This window comes from Rhinatrema bivittatum, chromosome 2, assembly GCF_901001135.1.
Source record: "Rhinatrema bivittatum chromosome 2, aRhiBiv1.1, whole genome shotgun sequence".
NCBI lineage: Eukaryota > Metazoa > Chordata > Amphibia > Gymnophiona > Rhinatrematidae > Rhinatrema > Rhinatrema bivittatum.
This window is the reverse complement of record NC_042616.1, coordinates 181,076,574-181,096,256: the sequence shown is the minus strand read 5'-3', so window position 1 is coordinate 181,096,256 and position 19,683 is coordinate 181,076,574. Positions and strand designations below refer to the sequence as shown.

The 19,683-nt window shown below is 43.7% G+C and overlaps 1 protein-coding gene across 2 annotated transcripts in view; it reads right to left on the bottom strand.

Annotated features, from left to right (window-relative positions):
* The window catches only part of C1GALT1 (core 1 synthase, glycoprotein-N-acetylgalactosamine 3-beta-galactosyltransferase 1), a 157,963-nt gene extending 139,206 nt beyond the window's left edge, over positions 1–18,757 (bottom strand). Inside the window, exon 1 of one of the 2 annotated variants that reach the window (XM_029588940.1) lies at positions 18,653–18,757. The gene's annotated coding sequence lies outside the window, so the exon portion shown is untranslated. Of the gene's footprint in view, positions 1–18,269; positions 18,425–18,652 lie in introns of those variants that run through there. The other variant, XM_029588941.1, reaches the window with a different exon arrangement.
* Positions 18,758–19,683: the final 926 nt, after the last annotated feature.

Here is a 19,683-nt window from a genome sequence, read left to right as displayed (position 1 = left end):
GTGACAGCATCCTAGTTTCTGCCCAGGAGGCCACCTGCGCTCTGGTAGAATGAGCCTTGACCCATAGAGATGGTGGTTTTCCCGCCTCTACGTAGGCCGCCTTGATAACTTCTTTGATCCAGCGGGCAATGGTTGCCCGTGAGGCCGCTTCCCCTTGGTTCTTCCCGCTGTGAAGGACGAACAGGTGGTCCATCTTTCGTACTGCTTCCGACATTTCCAGGTATCTGGACAGCAGCCTGCCGATGTCGAGATGGCACAGTATTCGACCTTCTTCCAACTTCTTCAAACCTTCCGTGGTTGGCAAGGATATGGTTTGGTTGAGGTGGAAGTGTGAGACTACTTTGGGTAAGAAGGAAGGAACCGTGCGAAGATGGATAGCCCCAGGGGTGATTCTGAGAAACGGATCGCGACAGGACAGTGCCTGTAGCTCTGAGATGCGGCGTGCTGAGCATACGGCCAGCAAGAAAACCATCTTCAAGGTTAATAAACGGAGGGACAGGCCTCGGAGGGGTCTGAAAGCGGGTCCCGCTAGGAATTCCAAAACTAGGTTGAGGTTCCACAGGGGCACTGGCCACTTCAGTGGTGGGCGAATGTGTTTGACTCCTTTCAGGAAACGTGAAACATCTGGGTATGTGGCAATGCTGTTGCCGTCACTCCTGGGGCCGTAGCAGGATAGTGCAGCTACCTGAACCTTGATTGAATTGAGGGACAGACCCTTCTGGAGCCCATCTTGCAGGAAATCCAAAATGATGGGGATTTTAGCAGATGTGGATTGGTGCCGCGAGTTTTGCACCAGGCTTCAAATACTCTCCAGTGTTAGTTATGTGGAGAACTTGCGTGCGCAGAGGAGTGTATCTATTACCGACCCCGAGTATCCCCTTTTCTTCAGTCTAGCCCTCTCAATGGCCAGACCGTAAGAGAGAATTGAGCTGGATCCTCGTGGAGAATGGGACCTTGCCGCAGCAGGCCCCTGTGAGGAGGCAGGGGTAGAGGATCCCCTGCCAGTAGCCTTCTCATGTCTGCGTACCAGGGTCTTCTTGGCCAGTCCGGGGCCACCAGAAGAACTAGGCCTCTGTGCCGCTGAATCTTGTGTATAATGGCCCCCAGCAGGGGCCATGGGGGAAAGGCACATAGCAGGATCCCCTGAGGCCATGGTAAAGAAAACGCTCAGCGAGCGTGAAGTAGCTCCAAACTGCTTTGGAGACGGAAATTACTGAGTTGCTGCACTTCCTGTGGGGGTATATGTACCCCGTGCTGACATCAGATCCATCTCCAACTGCTAGCATGAGCACACTATACCCATTTGTTCTGAGTCCATCTGCTACACGCTAGGAAATACATTTTAAATTAATACAGAAAAATGTTAAAGACTGTCATGTACCTGCACCCTAGTCCCGTGGTCAGACCATTCGATGATCACCACAGCCCTCAATAAAGGAAAACCACTTTGTCCCTATCCCCAAAACCACTATCCGTTTCAGAAAACCCTGCTCCATGGATGACCTCAAGCCCACCTATCTACAGATCTACAAAACCTAAACCTCTTAGACGCAGACTCTGCCATCGCTTCATGGCTGGAAATTACCAACTCAGCGGCGAATAAACTATGCCCGCTGACATCTAAAGAGCTAAACCCAGCCCTAAAGAACAAAAAACCCTGGTTCATGCCTGAACTGAAAAACTTGAAACAAGAGCTTAGATACAAAGAACTCAAATGGTGCAAGGAGCCCACCCAAGCTGCATACAAAACCTCCATGCACATCTACAGAGCATCCATCCTCCGCACAAAGATTTCTACGCCCGCAAAATACACGATTTCCTCTTTGATGCGAAGGCTTTGTTCTCTTATGTGTCAGACTTCACGAGTCCCTCCCCTCCCTCCATTCCCGACGACCAAGCCCAAAAAAAAGCCACTGAATTGACCTATTTCTTTGAAAACAAAATCTCCAACCTCATAGCCCGACTTATCTCCTCCAACATCCAGCCCCCCACCCCGTACTCCACCCCCAGCAATGAGAATCGAAAACTGGAATCTTTTCAACCAACATACTCTTGAAATCAAATCTATCCTCAAGAGCATGAAACCCTCCACCCACCTGTCTGACCCCAACCCCACTAAACTAATGCTCACAATTCCTAAAACCATCTCCAAAGCACTGACTGAAATTATAAACTGCTCCCTTTCACAGGGATCAGTTCCAGACTCTCAAACTTGCCACACTCAAACCTCTATTAAAGAAACCGAACCTGGATCCTACCAATCTAGATAACTTTCGTCCCATCGCAAACCTCCCATTGATTACTAAACTCATGGAGAAACTCATCAACACCCACCTCTCAGAATACCTAGATGATCACAAGATTCTCTTCCCGGCTTAGTTTGGATTCAGGAAAGCTCTAAACACTGAATCCCTATTAATTTCACTCTCGGACAGCATACTTATGGGCTTAGACAAAGGTCTACCATTTATTCTGGCACTTCAACATCTCCGCAGCATTCGACACCGTGAACCATTACATCCTCAACCTTCTTTCAGACATTGGCATTTCAGGAACTGCCCTCTCTTGGTTTAAGTCATTCCTCAATAACAGAAACTACAAGGTTAGAATAAGCAACAAAGAATCCCCCCCCCCCCCCATTAGGTCAGCACTTTGAGTGCCTCAAGGATCATTCCTATCCCTGACGCTATTCAACATTTATCTCCTTCCCTCATGCCAACTCCTAGCCAATCTTAAACTAACCCACTTCATATAAGCAGATGTACAGATCCTCATTCCTATCAGAGATTCCATTTCCAAAGCCCTCATTTTCTGGAACAGTTGCCTACACTATCAACCTACTCCTCTCTCCAGCCTCAACCTTGTCCTCAACACAGCCAAAACGGAACTCATTCTCATCTCGCTGAAAGAAAAAAACAAAACAAAACACACTTCTACAAACTGCCTCCCCATCTCTTCTTCGATCACGGCCCAAGTGAGAGACCTGGGTGTTATACTGGACAACCGTCTAAACTTTAAAAAATTCATCAATAACACAACCAAAGAATGCTTTTACAAACTAAAGTACTCAAAAAGCTCAAACCACTTCTCCACCTACACGACTTCCGCAGGGTCCTACAAGCTACACTATTCTCCAAAATAGACTACTGCAACTCCCTCCTCCTAGGCCTCCCTTCCACGTCCACCAGACCTCTACAGTTGATCCAGAATGCCGCTGCAAGGATACTCACCAATACTAAACGGAGGAGACCACGTGACACCTATTCTAAAAAATCTGCACTGGCTCCCCATTGAAGAATAGGCCGAGCAGATAACCAAGAATTCCCAGATGCCTTTGCGGTATTGTAGCCTGTCAAAGGTGAATGAACTTTGAGTGTTTTTCTGAGCATGACTTGCAGAATATCCCTGAGATCGACCTACTGGCAGGCTCTGCAAAGCCTATAATTACAGGCCAGGAAGGCATCAATGACAATATCTGCACCACAATACATGGAAACTTATTTTGCAGGAAATCAGGATGCAAGCTTTTGTCTTGCAGATGCCTCTTTCAAAGAACAGAAATCAGTTGAAAAGAAGATCCTGTGAGGTTACAGTTTTCAAGTAAACCCTGGTGCCAAGAAATGGAATTCATGCTGAGCTTCTATTCAAACACCAGACTTGTTACCTGTTTATACAACAAAGAATATCAAGAGAAGAACAGAAGAACAAAGCCAGCAAAGTCATTGATAAAGGAACTTTTTTATGGTGGGAGGAGGAACAGGGTTAGAAGAATTCTTAGTTGAGGGAGGTCCTCACAAGCATTTCCTATACAGGATAGATTGTCATGACAACAGCATCATGTGTTTGTGGGCGGTTACACCTTTCTGGAAGTTTCGGCAATACTGTATGTTTTAATTATAAAAGAAGGCTCTCTTCCTGTGTTGGATGAGATGCTAGTTATTACAGATAGAGGGCATATTGCATCTCCCAGAACACTTGTCTTGGAACAGCTGAATAAATTATATTTTAAAATCTTTTTCTGAATCGAAGTGTTCTGATTTGCCCTGTCCCTGTGTACACAAAATTATGTACACCATCAACTTCAGAATCCTTCACAAAGCCCTCACCATCATACATAAGACCACCCACAAGCAATCTTCTCTTGAACTAACTTTCCCTTTTTGCCTCCACTCCTCCTCTAGACCGGTCAGAGCAGCATACAAAGACACCCTGCACGTGCCTCCCACCAAGTCCTCCCTCCACACCTCCATCAGGAAACGTGCTTTCTCCATAGCTGGCCCTATGCAATGGAATGCTCTACCCATGGATCTACGTCATGAACAATGTCCACTGACTTTCAAGAAAAAAAAAAAAAAAAGACATGGCTTTTTATACAAGCGTTTCCCTAAAAGTCACATTTTGTATTTTGTCTAGTTCACTGTACTGCTTTCCCTAGATACTCCAGCTCCCAGTGCTGTTAGCTCAAGCTACCCTCTCAACTTGCCGAACCCTCCTCCCCCACCCTGCACCCCTCCCCCTCCCTCCCAGATTTCCCTACCCTGGATCTCAGCATTCTATTGTTTCGATATAAGTTAACTATCGGGCCGACACAGTAAGGAGCAGTAGGAAGAGCTGCGTTAGTGCCGGGCGCACCCGCGTTTGCCGCACGCATAGTCCTGCTCACCTACCGCTCGATACTGTATTTAAATAGCTTGCAAATGCAAGCCGCGTCCAAGAAGCGTCTGTGAAGCGTTAGGCCCGCCCAACCCATTTTACTGTATAGGCGCTTAATACAGCGCCTATACAGTATCCTGGGTGCGCTGGTACCTGTCATTTCAAATGACATTTGAAATGACAGGCACCAGGAAGTGGATCCCAACTTTAACCCATGAAAACCTAAAATCCCTTCCTCCCGAAGTGGCTCGACATGTACCAACTTACCTTTTGTTGTTTTTCAGCCCTTTCAGCCTTCTCTGCCGCCCTCCGGAGGGGGCAGCCGGTGGCGAAAGCAGCTTGCAGCGTTCCCCACCCCCCCCGCGCAGGTCCCCGTTCTCCTGGGAGCCAGCTCGAAAGTGGCTTGCAGCGGTTCCCCCCCCCGCGCAAGTCCCGGTAATCCTGGGAGCCAGCTCGACTTCTGGCTGACAGCCAACTCCCCACCCCCCCAAAAAAAAAAAAAAGACTGAGTTAAGGCCTTGGAAGCGAAGCATCCTTTCATTGTCTTGAGCGCCCAAATTGACGGTCGCTCAAGCCAATGAAAGCACAGGCCCGCTTCGCAGGCCGTAACTCAGCAGTCTTTTTTTTTTGGGGGGGGGGGGGGGGTTAGCTGTCAGCCAGAAGTCGAGCTGGCTCCCAGGAGAACCGGGACCTGCGCAGGGGGGGGGGGGGGGGGGGAGAGACGACGACCGCTGCAAGTCGTTTTCGCCGCCGGCTGCCCCTCCAGAGGACGGCAGAGAAGGTTGAAGGGGCTGAAAGCAACAAAAAAGTAAGTTGATAACATGTCGAGTAGCTTCGGGAGGAGGGGATTTTAGGTTTTTAGGTTTCCTTTTGGGGGAAAGTTTGCCGTCTACCCTTACCCCTGCCTCTAACGCAGGGGTAGGCGGTAAATGAGCAGGTTAAACGTGCGGCTAAACTCCAGGTTAAGAAGGTGATAGTCGGGAGGCTTCCCCGCGGAGACATCGCGCCGTTCGGGTGAGAGGTCCGAGTGTACAGCTGGCAGAGGACTACCCCTTCGTTTTCGGGAAACCGGAAGTGAAGTGCTGCTCGATAAAAACCTGCGAGCAGCGGCGCGCAGCCACCGGCGCGCCAAAGGGGCGCGCCCCTGGGAGATTTTTTTTCTCTTCAGTTCCCGAACCTGTTAGATGGGGAACACACGAAAATTGAAGATCATAGCCTCCACACCGGTACCGAAAGAGGTGAGGGGACCGATGGACTCGCATGTGAGAAGGGTGAGTCCAGTCTCTAAGGAGACAATGTTTGATTTATCAACATCTTCGGGTGCATCTGCTAGTCCTGCCCACGACCAAGCTCCTAATGAATCTCTGGGAAGTGAAGGGTATAGCAGGATTCAAGCTAACCCGAGCTTGAGAGAGATAATATCAGGTGCATCAGCAGTAGATACGGAAGGAAATAAGGTGGAAGAAGGAGAGATCCCAGGGGAAAGGGATCAGGGAATAACATCAGAACCCGAAAACATCACTCTGCTAGATGTTTGGAGGGTTGTTAAAAACATGGAAAGGAAACTATTCCAATCCATAGCTCAATCCACTATTAATCTTACGAATATTAAGGAGGTGTTGGAAGAACAAGGAAAACGAACGGAAGTTTTGGAAGCTACAAGTGTTACCTCAGTATCTCAAATTTCATCTCTTCAAACTACTGGGGCCACATTTATGAAGGACTCACTGATTATCTATAAGCAAATAGAAAATTTAGAAAACAGTCTAAGTAGTAAGAATTTACGCTTCTTGAATTTTCCAATTACAAGACTTTTGTCTGCGGAGGAACTATTTAAGAAATATATTAGAGAGATATTAGGAATAACTAAAGAACTGTTAATTTCTAAGATATATTATCTTTCAATACAGAAAAAGAGCCGTATTGGCACCAGAGGGGGGTATAGATATGTTATCTGAACAAAGTCCTAATTTAACATCTTTCTTAGAGGCGTCAGTCGACGACATACAAACTAGAACATTAATTGCTGTTTTCAGTTTGGAGCACGATAAAAACTTAGTCCTACAAAAATATTTTAGAAATAAGGTATTTAAATTTTGTGGGCAGACTATTCAGATATTTCCTGACGTTTCTAAGAATACCCAGATGAGAAGGAAATTGTTTCTTGCTTTAAAAGAGAGAGTCTTAGCCTTAGGAGCTACATTCTTCCTTAAGTTTCCTTGTCACTGTATAATTATGTTTAACAAAAACAAATTTGTTTTCCTTGAACCAACACACTTAGTTTTCCTAAATGATAAAGAAGGATGAGATTTTTTTTACAACTTGATTGGAAAAACCTTGGTTATTTAGATAAAATACTCCGCATTTATTCATGTTTAAATGAAAAATTTCTTTTTTAGTTTTGCTATAGCCTCCCATTAATGTGGACTATATTTAAGATTACACATGAATATTTTCTTTTGAGATATATGCAGGAATGGTTGTGTTACTTTGATTGTAATCAAATTTTCCTTTTCTTTATTCATTGAAAAATGTCTAAGGAACTTAATAAATTAAAAAAAAAAAGAAAAAATAAAAAGGCGATAGTCGGGGCACGCGTTACTGAATTGGGGGGGGGGGGGGGGGGGGAATAGCTAATCCGATCGTTTACATCTAATATACATGCCGCGGGCGGAAGGGGTTACGCATTGATTTAAAGAGGCTGTAAGAATGGGTTAAAGGGGATAGTGAATCGTGGGTTGGGCTAACGTGGCCAAATTGTGAGTAAAAGGCGGGTTAGAAATAGGGTAACCGTGGCCGCACTTTACTGTATTGATCTGTATGGTTGTAATCCTGGCTATTACTCTGGTTAAATTTCCCTTAATGCTATTCTACCCTCATCTTTTCCCTTGGGACCCGCCCCTGTGGTTCCTCTAGCTGCTTCCATCAGGTTCATTACCCCTCTCTTCCAAGTTATTACCCCTTGTTAGATGTAATTTTCCAATTCTCTAAGTTTTGATGTAAACCGATGTGATATGACCTGTCATGAATGTCTGTATAAAAAAGAATTAAATAAATAAATGTAAATTGTGTTAATTTTGACCAATATAAAGTTTGCAGAATTTTAAGTTTTTGTGTGCAGAATTCCCCCAGGAGTAGCTTATATGATTTTTCCATGACAAATGTCAAGCAGTCTCTCTGTAAGCTTATTTGGGACAGCACAGTTCCTCATTGCATGGTTTGTGGGGGGAAAGAAAAAAAAAAGTTTACTAATACCAGAAAGCTCCTGCTTTTTCCATACATGAGGTGGCAATGTATACTAGAGCACATATGTCAAATATAGAAAATCTGAGATTATCATACCACCTCTGTCACACTCATGCTACATTTGCTCAACTTCACTACATGTACTTTCTTCAAGGCAAACCCTTTGGGGTCAAGATCACTTCAATCTTTATGTTATATGACTGCAGTGCTGTGTGCACTTATGCATTTTATAAACACAAAGCAGAACTGTGGTAGCAAAAGATAAGGTAAAAGCAAGTTTGCTTACCGTAAACGGTAGAATGCTGGGCTGCATAGAGAGAGGGATATAGAGTAAGAAAAGGGAAGTGATTATCCCCTTGTACAGGTCCTTGGTGAGGCCTCACCTGGAGTACTGTGTTCAGTTCTGGAGACCGTTATCTCCGAAGAGACAGAGACAAGATAGAGGTGGTCCAGAGAAGGGCGACCAAAAGGGTGAATGGTTCTTCAAATGACTTATGAGAGATTGAAGAATCTAAATATGTACACCCTGGAGGAAAGGAGGAGCAGAGGTGACATGATACAGACTTTGAGATACTTGAAAGGTTTTAATGATCCAAAGACAGCGACAAACCTTTTCTGTCGGAAAAAAAATCAGCAGAACCAGGGGTCACGATTTGAAGCTCCTGGGAGGAAGACTCAGAACCAATGTAAGGAAGTATTTCTTCATGGAGAGGGTGGTGGATGCCTAGAATGCCCTTCCGGAAGAAGTGGTGAAGACCAGATCTGTGAAGGACTTCAAAGGGGCGTGGGATAAACACTGTGGATCCATAAAGTCTAGAGGACGTGAATGAAGAGTGGGTGGCTCGCGGGAATGACAGCTACTGCCTGGAGATAATACCCTTATTCAATAAACATACATACGGTTAATGCGACTCCAACATTGCTCTAAGCTTCAACGGCAAGAGGAAATGTGGAAAAAGATTTGCATTCACAAAAAAAGCGGGGGGTAGCTTGCTTGTTATGGCGGTTACTACCCCAAACCAAATAAGCCTGGTACTTCACATTCAATGCATATTCAGCATAACTCTCTGCTTCAACGGCAGGGGGAATGAAGAAAAGTAGATCTATATACAGAAAAAAACCAACAAGGTTTGAATTATTTAGTCTTGGTAAATAAACAAACATGGGTATAGCTTGCTTATTGCGGCGGTTACTACCCCTAACTAATTAAGCTAGATATTTCACTTAGAGGCAGTTCCAATACTGCTCTCTACATTAATGGTGGGGGTAGAAGGAAAATAGAATCAAAAGGTTACTAAGAGCCAAGAGTAACAGATAAAGTCCATCATGTCTAGAGGACGTGTATAAAGAGGAGGCAGCAAAACACTGCACGGAGCGGCAGTAGCCACAGAGACATTCACGGAGCGGGATGCCAGTGGCCAGTGTTCCACCTTTACGGAGCGGAAGGATGGAGGGCTGCCATCTCCAAATAAAAAAAAAAAAAAAAACCCAGGGGAGGATAAGAGTATGTAAAATTAACGGAGAGTTCAAAGGCTATAGGTATTACCAATTAGGCTTATTCAATATTTGTTGATAGTTAGTTAATGTGGCTTTCAATGCATACTTCACTTTCAATGCATATCCAGCATAGCTCTCTGCTTCAACGGCAGGGGAGAAGTAAAACTAATACTTCACGCATATCCAGCATAGCTCTCTGCTTCAACGGCAGGGGAGAAGAAAAACAACCAATAAGGGCGAACAACATAGTCTGGGTAAACAAATAAGTATGGATGTAGCTTGCTTATTGCAGCGGTTACTACCCCTAACTAATCAAGCTTGATATTTCACTTGGATGCAGCTCCATCACTGCTCTACATTAATGGTGGGGGTGAAAGGGAAATAGAACCAAAGGTTACTAAGAGCCAAGAGAAACAGATAAGTATGAGAAAAAAAGAAGTGTGAAGCTTGCTGGGCAGACTGGATGGGCTGATTGGTCTTCTTCTGCCGTCATTTCTATGTTTCTATCCTAGGATGATATCTCTCACGACGGGGTCCATGGGCTAGAAGCTATTATTGCACAATGCCTGTCATGCTGCAGTATCACTGAAACTGACAGAAGAGCCATCCCTGGAAGCAGAAAAGAACAAAACTTAAGAGTACATATCCATGCAGGAGCTGGGATTAAAAAAATAAAGACGACAGTAGATAGCAGGTGCAGAACTCCAGCAAATGCCAACTAGTACAGAAAAAATAACCTTTACTGAACTAGAGAGATACGTCTGTTGAATGCTGGCAGATGACATCCACAAATCATGGCTAATTCAGCCCTGCTTGTTGATGGAGAAAAGCTTTTTAACTGCATGAAATGCAGAGAAAATTGTCACGTTTATGTCCCATAAGAGAATGTTATTGTACTTCATGTTCAATTAAGGTAGCTCAGGGATAATTTTTGGTGGGACCAAAAGAAAATAAAAAACAGACTCATGACAACAGAAAAAGACATGCAGCCTATCCAACAACACAAACTAGTCATCCCATGATCCTTCATTTTAGAGCCTTCTTTCTGTTGAGAGGCCCACTTCCTATGCATGGCAACCTTGGAAGCATTTAAATACCATAATTGCCTCTCTATCCCACCTTTCCTCTAGGGCAGTGGTTCTCAACCTTTTTTCAGCCGGGACACACATGACAGATAGTTCTCACATGCGTGACACACTGAACATGTGACCGTCATGGGGCAAAAATGTAGATATACATTCTGCATCCTCAGGAATCCCCTCGACCCCCAAAAATGGGTGCAGAGCGGAACTAGGGCATTACCCGTACAGCTCACCATACAAAAAAAAAAGATATTCTGGATCTGATGACATCTCAGTAAAAGCAAAACAAACTCTTTACTGGCAAGCACAATACCCCTCCTTATGAAAATACAGTAATTTACCACTACAAATATTTAACCAGGCCCTAAACACCTCCTATTAGGAAAACAGAGCAAGCCAAGCTGCTATAAATAGATCCCCACTCAGAAATAATTGTAAAACTATACTAATAAATGTTACAAAACAAGCTGATGAACAGAACGTCCAACAATTAAACTAAAAAGTTATTAAAAATTGTCCAAATATCAATAAAATATATCAAAACAGCAGACATCACATAATACCCAATAATTAAAATGGCAGTCAGTCAAGAAAAATAAACTTAAAAAGCTGCCTTTTACTTACCCTCTCCAGCAACTCACCTACTCCTTTCTCTTGCAGGGCAACAGCACTCACCAGAAGCAGCAGTGGCTGAAGCTCTGCCCTCACAGTCTTCTTCCTTAGGGCCACAACCAGTCTCTGTCTCACACAGACCAGTAACCTCCCTAATTAGTATCTCTTCCTCACACACACAGTCACCTCCGTGACCAGTGGGACACCGGGAGCCGCGACATACTGGTTGAGAACCGCTGCTCTAGGGTATATATATTTAGATCTTTAAGTCTGTCTCCCTGTGCTTTAGAATGAAGACCACTAATCATTTTAGTAGCTACCTTTTCAACCAACTCCATCGGTTTGTATCCATTCCAAGGCGAAGCCTCCAGAGCTATACACAGTATTCCAAATAAGGTTTCACCAGAGACTTAAACAGAGGTAGTGTCACTTCCTTTTTTCTGCTGATAATTCTTCCTTTGTAACCAAACATCTTTCTGGCTTTTGCCATCAGCTTATCAATCTGTTTAACTACCTTCAGATCATCAGATACAGTCACCCCAAGATCCCGCTCTTTTCTGCTCAGAGCAATTTCATACCCTATAGTGTACTGCTCCCTTGGGATTTTGGAGTCAAAGTTTGTGACACTGAATTTTTTTTTTTACAAAATCTTAGCTGCCATACTCTGGACTACGTTGAGCTTCAAGACATACCTTCTCATGGTTTCCACATTTTACTAGATGTCTACCCTCTTGCAGATTTTGGTATCAATGGCAAAAAGACAAACCTTTCCAGACAATCCCTCTGCAATGCTGCTTCTTAAACTGTTGAAAAGAGCCAGTCCAAGGACTGGTTCCTACAGCTCAACACATCAATTCTATTTACTACTACCTTTGTCATTTCTCACTCAACCAGTTTCTAACCTTAGGGCTCATACCAAGGGTGCTCTATTTGTAAATCACCTATGCAGAACTGTGTCAAAGGCCTTGGATTTCACCAAGTGCAATACATCCAGCACTCTCCTTTGATTCAACTAGTCACCCAACTAAAGAAGTTGATCACATTCGTCTGGCAAGACCTACTTCTGGTAAAGCCATGCTGCCTTGAACCTTGCAAACCATTGGATTCCAGAAATTGTACTATCCTCAGTTTTAGCAGCGATTCCATTAATTTCCTCACCTTAGAGGTCAGTTTAACTGGCTTGTAGTTCCCAGCCTTTTGGTTTTGCCACCAAATAATATTTATTGGGAAATTATGTTACAGTATTTTAATGGCATCTGTTTAAGAGTTATAATTCCAGACACTTTATACAACATATAGTTTTTGTGCATTATCGTGAACCATTGCTTAACGATGGTGTAGAAAAGATTTTAAATAAATAAAATAAATTCCTCTAGATTTTACTATTTAGCTAACAACCCCTTGAGGTACTTCCCAAATTTAACAAAGTTAATTTTCCTGAAGTCTAGTGGTCTTGCACTAGAATGAATTGTCACCACTACCTGCATTCTAATATTGAACCATACCGTCTGGTGATTGCTGGATCCCAGATCATTCACTACATCAGAAACACTGGCCTCATTGAAAAGTAATAGGTCCTGTATCACTCCTTCCTGAATGGGTTCCATTACCAGTTGATAGAACAGTTTTCCCTGCAGAGAATCAAAGATCTCTGCTTTAGACACTGCAGCTGGGATGTTTCAATCAACTTATGGGAGATTGAAATCCAATAGCAATTTTGAGAAAATCTTCCATTAAATCTCCCCTCTTTCTAGATTAATGCACAAAGCTTCCTACTCACCGTGTAAGCCCTGCAGTTCCATTGCTTTGATATTTTTTATATATATAGCACCACTCCTCTGATGTAACAATATCCCAGCCATTATTCTCCATTAGGGATGTGCATTTGTTTGCAACGAAATAGGAAATAAAGACGATATTTCCTATTCCGTTGCATTTTGGGGACTGATGAAAAAAAGAGGAAAACCCACAATTTCATGTGGTTTTCTTATCTTTTTTTGGGGGGGGGGGGGGGGAAGGGCACATTAAAAAAAACAACCCACCCCAGACCCACCACAACCCTTCAAATTTAATTAATTGCAAACCCCCACCATCCCGACCCCCCAAGACTTGTTGAAAGTCCCTGCTCCTACCATGTGACAGAGGCTGGCCAATGGCACTGATTGCCCTTACCATGTGATGGGGCTAAGGGCCACTGGCGCCATTTTGATTACTGGCAGCTGACAGCCCGAGAGCAGGAGATTGCTCCCAGGACCACCAGGGACTTTTGGCAAGTTCTGGGGGGGAGGGAGGGGATGGTGGGCTTGTATTTAATTGAATTTGAAGGGTTGGGGTAGGTTTGGGTTTTGGGTTTTTTTTCTGGCCCAAAAAAATCAGCCTAAACCACAGGAAACAAAGTTTCTCACAGCGGGTCGATAACGAAGGCTGAACCAAAAGGTTCGGCCGAATCACATCTCTATTCACCATATACTAAGTCTATATGACAGCCACATAAGTCAGCTTCCTCCATGACTAGCTCTAGGTATGAGACTATTTCCCATACATAGCTTTCCAGATGTTGCCCTTTGTTCCCATTTCTATTCAAGTATTTGTTTACTTACCTTAGGATTTTGTTTACTCATCCCACAGACTCCTAATTTAAAACCCTCTGTGCCTCTCAGAAGCAAGTCACCAACCACCACTACCCTCTGCCTCCTAAGTACAATGGTTGTTGAGCATGCAGCTTTGGAGTTTACATGTTTTGGTTCATCCTCATCCTGGGATGGTTTCTCCTCCTCCACTTCCAGGGCTGCATACTGGTTCTTCAGCTCAAGGGAAATCAGATTCAAGGTATAGGGTCTAGTGGCTATAGTAATCTGGGTCCAACTGTCACCTTGGTCCAGTTTTACTTTTCCCTTTGCTTGAATTTTCTCATCTTTGATAAAATGCTTAACACGTCAGCAAAGTAGTCCTCAATCTCCCAGATTAATCTCAGAGTTCCACCACCTGTTTCTTGAGGGAGTCAAATCAGACAGACGTTCACACTGAACTAGTTTCTCATTGTGGATCAGGACATCATTCTCGATAGAAATAGAAATGGTAGCAAAAGTGAATGCTTTTCAGCTATCCTTCATCTGTTGGGATCTTCTGGTACCTGTGGAAAGAAATTAGAAAGACCTACCAAAGTCCTTGCCTTTTCCTCAACTGCCCTGCAAGTAAAATTAGGTAGCCTGTGAAATCTAATTTCTACAATCAATTCAAGGAGGGAGGGAGGTGTGGTACCATATACAAAAATATAAAAGCAAAGCAATTGCAGGGCTTACGAGTTAAGGGGGCAGCACTGTGGTAAATCTGGAAAAAAGGTATGGAATATCTATACTGATGTAATATACAGACGATCAAAGACAGAAGAAATTGATAGAGATTTAATTGAGAATATTTTAAAAATTGCTACAAATGGGGATGCACTATTGCCAGGGGATTTCAGTCCGCTGGATGTTGACTGGAACATCCAAACTGCAGTGTCTTCTAGAAGCACAGAAATCCTGGATTCTCCACAGGAAGAACTGGTCTACCAACTGGTAATGGAATCCACGTGGAAGGGAGGGATATTGGTCCTGGGGCTAACCAAAAGGAACAGAGTGCTTGATGTAGTGGACAATAATCTGGGTTCCAGTGATCATCGGATGATGTGGTTCATTATTAGAGTAGGCAATGAAGGTTCATTCAAAAGGTGAGAGTTCTTGACTTCAGGACAACTAAAGGAGTCATTAGCTGGATAGAAAAAAACTAGGGGAAGCAGAAAAGCAGCAGGCAAAACTAAAAAACGGATAAATAAGGACAATTTCCTTTATATACTTTCCTAACAAAAAAAGGAAAGAGGAAAAGAAGGCCACTATGATTTTCTACAGAAATATCTGAAAAGGTAAGGGTTAAAAAAAAAGATTTAATGTTCATAAATTGCAAGAAATCACTGAATAAGGAAGACAGGCAACAATATCTGGAAAAGCAGTCAAATGAAAATTCAAATGGAAGGAAAAATAGCAAATATAGTAACAGGAATAACAAGACTTTTTTTTTTTTTTAGATATATGATAGAAGGAAGTGCAAACGTGGCATTGTGAGACTTGCAGATGAAGGCAAGGAATGTGTAGAGGATGAGAAAAAAAACAAAAATTGCTTAAATATTTCTGTTTGGTGTTTACCCTAGAAGGGTAAGAGTAGAAGTGAGGAAAACCTCAAATGATTTTCAGAAAAGTGTGTTCATGAGGAGCTAACAAACAATGGGGTCAGATGGGATACATCCAAGGGTACTAAGGGAACTTAGGAAAGTGCTGGCAGCTCTGCTGGAGGACCATGTCAATGCTTCTTTAGAGTCAGAAGTAGTTTGAAGACTAGAGACAGGTGGATGTGGATCCTGCTCACAAAAGTGGAAGGAGCTGGGAACTATATGGCCGAGTTAGCTCGACTTCTGCAGTGAAGAAATTAAGGGAATTACTGCTAAAACAGAGGCTAGTGCAGTTTCTAGAATCCAACAGATTGCAACCTCAGAGGCAGCATGGCTTTACCTGAAGTAGGTCATGTCAGTGAAATCTGATCACGCTTTGATTGTCTGACCAGTGTGTTGAATCAAGGCAGAGCAATAAATGTAGAGTATTTAACTTTAATACGGCCTTTGAAAGGGTTCTGCACAAGTGATTTATAAATTGAACACCATTCATATAGGCCCTAGAGCAACTGACTTAGTGAGAAATTGGTTGAGTGGGAGGTTAACAAATGATAATGGTAAATGGAGTTCATGGAGGAGGGGGGGGGGGGGGGGGGGAGTTTTCAGCAGTGTGTTTAGAAATTGGTCCTTGGCCCAGTTCTTTTCAACATTTTTGTGAGCAATATTACAGAAGAACCGACAGGAAAGGTTTGTTGTTTCCTAATGATATCAAAATAAGCAACAGGGTAGACAGCCAGGGTGGTGTGAAAATACAAGGGCTCTACCGAAGCTTCAGCAATGATCTAGGCTCTGGTAGTTAAGATTTAATGCAGAGATATATTTAGGATACAAAAACCCAATGGTAGTACAGTATAGGGGTGAAATTCTTTAAAGCATGAAAGAGCAGGATCTGTGGGGGTCATCTTATCTGATGGTCAAACAGGTGGATAAAGTGACAGCAAAATATTAAAAAAAAGATACTTGGCTGTTTAGAAAGAGGAATGGTCAGCAGGAAGGAGGGGATATTGTCCCTGTATAAAACCTGGCTGATATTATATTGAGCCTGATATTATATTGAGGCTAGCACATTGAGCCTAGTACACAGGCTAACAAGCTCTTGGACACGTGATTTGGACGCGATAGGCTAACACCTGATGGAATAAGGGAATTAGCGCATTCAAAATGTGTATCCAAACCAGCATGTAGCTAATTGTGTTCATCACATGTAAATGAGGCTATTAGCATCCAATGCAAAAACATCAGTGCGCACATTTTAAACGCACACACAAAAAAAAATACCCAAGCCACAAAAAAAGCCCAAAATACTGCTTTTCTTCTTAGTATCAATACTAAATAGAAGGAACCACGGGAAGCAGCATGAGAAAAAAAAAAAAAAAAAAGAATTGCAGGCAGTCAGGTTAGGAAAACACACTCATTAACCGATCATCTGTTTTCCTAACCGGTGTACAGCCACTTTTCCTGGGCACCCAATGCCACGGACACACTAGGGCCGTACAATTTATCCCTACACATCCTTTTTTGCACAACCCCTCATTTAAATAATGCATTGCATGCCTAGGAAAGGTAGCTGGGTATGCAGTCATGAGTGCCTGTTTTACGTGAGCCTTTATTACATTGGCCTGAACATGTATAGTTCTGGAGATCCCACCTTCAAAAGGAAATTAACTGGTTGGAGTCTGTCCAAAGGGCTGCTACTAAAAGCAAGGGTGGCCAATGCCAGTCCTTGACAGCCACAAACAGGTCAGATTTTCAGGATATCCACATGAATAAGCACGAGATAAATCTGCATACAATGGAGGCAGTGCATGTAAATCTGTGCTTCTCGACCCCAGTCCTGGGGGCACACCTAGCCAGTCAAATTTTCCAGATATCTACAATGAATATGCATGAGGTAAATCGCATGCACTGCCTCTACTGTATGCAAATCTACCTCATGCATATCTGTTGCCAATAACCTGAAAACATGGCCAGTTTATGGCTCTCGAGGATCAAAGCATATGGGAACAGACAGATTTAAAAACAAACATACACTGGTAGAGGAAAGGCAAGAAAGGGGAAATCGGATAGATGTAAATACCTCCAAGGTTTCCATGCACAGGAGACAAGCCTCTTTCAAAGGAAAGCAGGCTCTAAAAGGAGAAGTTAATGGGATGAGAGTGAAATGGGGTAGACTCTGGAATAATCTTAAGAAACACTTCTTTACAGAGAGTAGTGGATGCATAGAATAGCCACCCCATGGAGGTGATGGACAAAAATATCTAGATTTAAGAAAGCATGGAATAAGGAGTGATAGGAATTAGTTGGATGGACAGGCAAACTAGATGACAAATGATGGCAGGCCTTATGGTCTTTTTCTTATTCCAGCTGCCAGCCACAGGCTGTGGCCACCTAAAGACTTCTTTATTTTAGGCCAGTCCATATGGTCTTCCTCATTTTAGGGAAAAGGGAAAACAAAATTCCCTCCAGCACTCCCACCAAACCAAACCAAACAAAAAAGCTCAGTAATAATAGTCAGCAATAATTAAGTGGCTGTTGCCAAACATTTTACCTCCTTTGTCTCCTGGTAGCCTGCCAGGCAAACCTTTTTCAGGAGCAACTGTGTTTCTGTTATGGCCTGACCTCTAGTAATAATAGAAATCGCAGCCTGCCAGACAGAACTACCTGCCAGTCCAGCCTACCATCACAGTACATCAGCTAACCTGGCCACATGTGTTACTATTTCTAGTAGTAACACTTTATATTAACCTCTTTGCCATGTGTTCTAGCTGCCCTAGCACCTGTTTAATCAGGCGAGCAGGGTGCTAGTTAAGCTTTCTGCTCTCTGCATTTTTTACAATTAAGAATAGTTTGTACTTATTCCATGCCCTCTTAAATTCCATCACCGTGTTATCAGAAATAAAATATAGTTTTTAGTAAATAGACTTCACTAAAGAGAGTTTTCCTCATGTGCCTACGGGAAAAAAATGATTTACACTTGTGGACGCAGTCTTTAGACCAAACCACATCCATCACGGCTATAAACATCTGTCGCCACTGGAAAGGAATTCGTAGGGTCCAATAATACTGCACAGAATACGAGTTTTCCAGTCGGCGTAGCCTTTCACGGCTTTTCCAGACTGTGACAGAGGTGGGTGCAGGGGGTCTGTATTCTCCAGAGCCGGCAAAGCGGCAGAAGGCCGAGAAGCACCAATGAGTCCAGGACGGAGAGACAGACAAAAACCATACAGCCCCCGAGAGAATGGGGGGGGTACAGAAACCTCGGCGGCCTGTCCACGGCCGCCGCCGCTGCCACGCTCCCCCCCCCCGCGCACACCTGAGAAGCAGGCGAGAGACGTCTTTGCTTCGTTGCACGCACTTGCCTGGCACGTTTCCTTCCTACTGACGGAGCCGGGCGAGGGCGAAACCTTCCCTCCCCTCCTCCTCCTCCGCCGCCAGCCCGCATACCGTCCCTCTCAGCAGGCTGAATGTTCGCGCATCCGTACTCACCCGCTTCTCTCCGCGTTCTACACGTCGGGCGCCACGGCGCACCCGCGACGTCAAGTAGAGAAAGTTAGCGGGAGGCAAAGCCCCGTTGCGTGATACCATCGCTGGATGGAAAAAGGGGCGGAGCCGCGGGGAGAACACGACGTAGAGTTTTTGATTGCCCGAGTCGACCTCCCTCACCAGTCTCGAAGATGATTGGGCGGATGAGGAGGGAGCGCGCACTCGCGGCTTCGCCTCCCCCCTTTGTTTGTGTGTGTGTGTGTGTGTGTGTGTGTGGTTGGTTGCTCCGCATCAGAGGCGATATGCAGGTCGATGCGATACGGAACCTGTTGGGGGGGGGGGGGGGGGTTGTCTCGGGGGAAGGATGTAATGTCTGGCATGATGTCAGACCTCAGGTCTTTAATGGGAGCTCCATTAACTAACTGCCCCTGAGAAAATTATGTTAAGCGTTTTATATTTCTTTTATTTAAATTTTAGGTTGTAGACTTGTAATATCTGTTCATTTACTTTCATCTATTTTTAACGTAGTTTGTGGCGTCGATTTTGCGTGTCCGCACATCTTTCATACTACTTTGTGAAAGTTGCACGGTAATATGCGCTTCATTCAGATAAAAAAAAGCAACATTTTGATGCAGTAACAGTAGTAAGCTTTATTTTGTATTAGTCATGTTAACGTTGTATTAAAAAAAAAAACATTCAAATTCTTCTAGTATTTATATTACTTTTTTACTGTATCATTTTCCCCTTTCTTGTTTATTTCATTTGACTCTTCTTTTTTTCACTCTTTCTACTGTGTATCACAACTTTCATAGTCTCCTGCGTTTTGCTATGTCATCAACACTCCTTGACTTTTCTATCCTTTTCTTTATCTAAATATCTGTTTTCTCTATTTCATCCTAACCT